Below are 5658 nucleotides of genomic sequence, written 5' to 3' on the forward strand. Positions count from 1 at the left end.
TGTGTGGTGTTTGTTTTCTGTCATTCACAGCTCACCTTTAAAGATCTTAAGTTTGGGCGGGTCTAAGCATATTCTATCAGATAAGAACATCACAAAACAATGACTCCTGTCTGTTTTGACAGGAATGTGTTCAATCCGGTCTGAACAGCAAAGAACACTTTTTACTTCTGCTTTCTAAAGTGAAACCAACTCTCTCTTCTTCTATCATATAACACTTGATTGTCACCTGGAACTTTTTTGTGATTTACTGCACAGTTATTCAAAAGGGCATTTATGTAACAATTAAAAGAAAAAGTGGTAACCAAGCTCTAAACAAACCGTAAATTTGTTGTTTTAAGATTTCTATAGATTGGGAGAGATTTAAACCATTAAATCCACAGGTGTAAAACTGCACGCAACTGCTGATATCCTGTCTTTTTAGTAAAATAATTTGCCTTGAACTTTTTTATTGGCAAAACAAAAATGTTCTGGACAATTAGAAGCAGGTAGGACAGGGATCTAAAAAAAAACAAAAAAACAAGCAAGACGCCGACCCTCTGAGACTGCCGTCATCAAATCCAGACATTGCTATTAACCCTTGAGCTATCCTAGGCATGTATACATTAAAAGTGGGGTCATCTGGACCCCACAAGACAGTGCACCAAACTATTTTTTTTAAGGATTTTTTTTTTGTTATCTTCACTGGTGTCTGTGGCAGACATGAAATCCTCTCCACCTTTGTCATCGGAGGAATCGGTTATCATTATAGGGTGGGGTCATCTAGACTTCACAAGTTAAGGGGAGCACTTGCCATGAGACTTGTACGACCACCTCAAAGGACATCATAAAAATGGAACATACTATTGTAGTGAATTAGATCATTGTATCGTAAAGTATTTCTAAAATAAGTGTGAGTGTCAACAACACAAATACATTTACTCAGATTAAGGGAATATATTTTTTCTGAATGCAAACTACAAAAGATAAGTAACAGGTTCAGGTCCATTCTATTCAAAACCAAGAGAGCCACAACCAGCTTCATTCCCACTACAATTCGCCTGCTAAATGAAATACGATTGTAACTGATTGTTGATTTATAGTTTTTAGTGTTTTTACTGATTTTACTGGTTGACATATTTATTTATATTTGTATGCTGATGAATGTATTTTAGCAAAGTTCTGCATGTCTGGGCCTGTGCTTGTGCTGATGTTTGGTCTGCAAATGAAATTCCTAACGGATAAATAAAGTTAATTGAATTGAATTGAACTTGTTCACTACAGTTTCTCCATTAACTAACCCCAAATCTCAATTTCCCCTAGAATTCATCTCAAATTTTAAGTACAAAACAATCTCAACATTCTATATTCATGGAATAGAATAGAACAGAACTTTATTGATCTCACAAGAAAATATTTAACCTAACAATTACCGAACATTACCCTTATGCTAATCTTCATTTCAGAATCAATTGGTTTACATCAATTGTGTAAACATTTTACAACTGTAAAGTGTTTTCAACTTTAGATTCCACTGGAATTGTTATTTGCATAAACTGTTGAAGAGTTGTTTAAAGAACATCAATACTGGAGCTGAAGTGCCAGTGTTAAAGGGTTAACAATCTTAATGTTCCATTTTGGAAAAAAGTTTACTTCATTAAGTTCTTTACCCCTTCCTAGTAATGCTGTTGTTGATCGCTATAATCTCGTTATCTTTTACCAGCAGATCTGTGAACCATGTGACTTGACAGGTTGGGGCATTCTTAAGTGCAACGTCTATCTAGTCAAGTCTGCTGTTATTCTAGCAATGTACTTATGACTCACCTCAGAAAGACGTTACACTCTAATTAGATCGTTGCACGAAAAAGTCGTGCCTTCGTACTTCAAAAAGACAATCGCACAACTTTTATAGCTTATTCTTGACAAAACATTTCTTCTCTTTCCAAAAGAAAGATCTGTGCCTATGACCTTCAATGTACCACACTTGATAAGCTGATCTTTACTTTGATGTCATCTAATCATCATAACCTTTGTTTCACCAGGCAGAACATTAAGAACATTTTTTTATTTACAATGTTGGCCTAAAAATACTTAAGGGAGAAGAAAGAAAGCAAACATGTTTTAGACATAAAATTACTGATTAAGAAAACATTGTCATGACTCTTTAAAAATGTCCTTTACTCTGCGTTTAAAACCGGAGAGTGGAATCAGTTTCCAAATGCAGTATCTTTTGGTAAAAGTTCCTGTCATTTGGAGCAGCAAAACGAAAAGACATAAGGCCAAAGGAAGACCGTGTTTTTGGAACTTTCAATTTGAGGAGTTGTGAAGAACGAGTATTGTATCTTGACGGATACTCTAATTGTAGTAACTGTTTCAGATATGGAGGTGAGAAACCAAGCATGCTATTGTAAATGAACATAAGCCAGTGACTGTTGCGACAGGACAGCAAAGAAGGCCAATTAACCTGAGAGTACAGCAGGCAGTGGTGAGGCCTGTATGGGGCATTAGTAACAAAACCAATTGCAGAGTGAAAAATGGTATCCAGTTTTTGAAGACTTCCTTTGCAGGCATTGCGATAGATTATATAACCCTAATCAAACAGAGGAAGAATACACATTTCAACGACAATCTTTTTAGCTGAAGATGTAAAAACAGAGTGGTTTCTGTACAAAAAGCCAAGTTTTGCTTTAACTTTAGATTGTAACATGGTGATGTGATGACGGAAGGACAGTGCATTGTCTAACCAGATTCCCAAGTACTTGTACTCTGTAACCTGCTATAAGATGGTTCCATTTATTGTGGTAAGGCCCCGGAAGGAAGGATTAACTGGTCTCTTCCAGTTAAACCACATGATTTTAGTTTTTTTTTGGCATTAAAGGAAAGCACTACATTTGTAAAGGCATTTTGTATATCCCAGAAGTCTTGTTGCAGTAAATGACAGACAATTTCCAGAGATGGACCAGAAGCATACGAGGCAGTGTCGACAGCATACAAGTGTACAGTACTTTTGCTAACAGACTTTGGGATGTCATTAATGTAAATAGAAAAAGAGTAGGGCCAAGAACAGACCCCTGTGGCCCACTTAATAGAAAATACATGGAGCTGAACATGTCTTGTCCTTGTTTTGTTATTTTTTATATTTTAATTTAAACTGACTGGTCTATTATTTTGGGCCTTTAACCAAGGTTTCCTGACAAAAGCTGTGCCAGCTTAAAAAATAAAAAGATCAGCATAAGGTGACTCCTTTCAGCAATTATCTGAGGTGAGGATTCATGGGAAACAAAGGTGGTGTAGTCTGTGAAGCATTTTCCACCACAAACTAATTCTATGACGCTCGGTGTAGAATTAAATTAAGCCGCGACTACAAACTTACTATGAATCTACTAATGAGTACTTTTATTTTTCATCAAATGTGTTTTAACCACTTCACGATGTATTTCGGTAATAGTTTTTGTCTGTCTTCATAATTTTAAACTGCTGTTTATTTATTTATTTTTTTACAACTAAAACATACTTCTTCAGCCCTTTGTAGTTGAAAATATCTGCATATTTTTTGTAGACTACATGAAAAATTTGAAAGTGTTTCAATTAAAACAGCTATAATTTTATAACTGATTATTTTGTTTTAAAATCATTAATTTGTGCTAAAATGTATTTCTTCCTGTAACAGACTTTAGATTAAATTTGTTTCAACTATTACACAACTAAAAGAGGCATTACTCATCTATCAGAATTAGTTGAAATATTTCCTTTTAATTAAAAGAAATTCATCTTTAGTTTTTACTTTAGCTTTTGACTTTTAGATCTTTTGTATTTTCCGATTTTCTTGCTGATTCTCAACTGGTCTGATAACAAGACTAAACACAATCAACCCTTATGTTTCATCTAAACACATGGAAAGAATAGAACTATGTCTGCAATGTACTTCAAGTAAAATGATAAAGAGATCCGGTTTGAGGTAGTATAAACACACTGTCACAACCAGGTGGCATACGGGCTCAAACTACATTAAGCTTGATGACAGAATCCTGAATCTTCAATAATTAAACTTGAACATGGTCAAACTTTGAAACAAGGACAAGACAAAAATATATTGATAGACTTACATAAAAACAGCCGTGGAAACTGTGACGAGAGAAACAAGCCCGAAAACATAAAACTAAAGAACAAAAACAACACAACTGGAAAAAAAAAAAATCAAAGGACACAACCCTCACACAAACACGCGCCTTTCAAGAACCAGTGAACCTTAACAAGCACATGCACCTTCCAGTTACTGACCTAACCAGTTTTAAAATGAGGATCACGACAATATAAAACCTGTGTGCAGGTTTACTGAGACTATACTGTTGAAATGGAAATAAAAATATCTTTGTAAAATTATAAGATGGTTTCCTTTCTTGTGTCTTAGTTGTTTTTTATTTAAAATGTTTCATGACTTGGAGACTACCTAAAAATTAGTTTTGCTATTCTAAAGCATTCTCAGTTCTTTACAGTGAAACAAGGGGCAAGCCCAACTCCCCAAAGACCAAGCACACACCATAATTCCTCCTCCACTAAATTTCACACTTGGCACAATGCAGTCCAAAATGTACCATTCTCCCGGCTACCTCCAAACCCACAATTACGCAGCAAAATTCAGGACCTGAAAGTATCTACATAAAGTGACACAAAACCCCAATATTGTTGTGAATATATATTTAAAAAAAAAACGTTTATGTAGCATTTAACTTCAACACTTGTTTCCTTGAACCATTTTGTGGTTTAAACTAGTTTCTATCATCTTCTACTTCCAATATATTCAATGCTAGCATAGCGAGTTAGCTTTCAACGCACTGTACTCCTTATTTTATACATTTCCTTGCAACACATATTTTAACTTTAACCACATTAACTCATGCTGTCTGCGAGTTCTTAAGGCTCAAAGTTTGCACATTACTTTTGATATGAAGTGTTTACTAACCTGTGATATGGAATTGAGACGCGGCACACGTAGTACGCTTCGGGTGGCATCATAGCAAGAGGACGTATTCTTGCTCTGGTGCGCGTGTGGTCTAAACAGTCGCGGGCCACGCTGCCACCTAGTGGGCAGTTCGGGAATAGCACCAACTTACGTGAGCTGTAATGAAACCATATAAATCACAACACAAGTAAACGAAAATAAAGTAAGATGTAAGTTTTACTTAAAACTATTTCCCAACCTTCTACATTATTTTACATGTTTTTTCCTTTTTATTATAAGTGTTTTATGCCTATTATATACTGATTCATTATGTCGTACTGGATTTAACTTTGGGCTTTTGTGGTTAGTTGGTGACATTTCGGGTGCGAAAAGTCTTTGTCCTGTGTTGTATTATGCTCACAATACAATAATAATATAATAAAATAATAATAGAAGTATGAATACGGGTGATACAACTCTGGAATGACTTGGTTTCTTATCGATACCCAAATTCTGAGTACCATCCTGCCCTTTTGCCAAATACTTTATTCGAATTATAAATACTAATTTGAATTATGTTTGTTTTGAATAGCTTTTGACAGAAAGAGAAAAACATCTACCTTTTCAAAAATTTGTTAAACTAAAATAATCAACAACTCAGTTTTGGCTGCTGTGTTTCATTATTTATAATATTAAAGTGCAGCTTTGGTGCTTTATTTTCCAACTATATTGTCAGCGTA

The sequence above is a fragment of the Oryzias melastigma genome, linkage group LG18, assembly GCF_002922805.2.
Source record: "Oryzias melastigma strain HK-1 linkage group LG18, ASM292280v2, whole genome shotgun sequence".
In the NCBI taxonomy this organism is placed as follows: domain Eukaryota; kingdom Metazoa; phylum Chordata; class Actinopteri; order Beloniformes; family Adrianichthyidae; genus Oryzias; species Oryzias melastigma.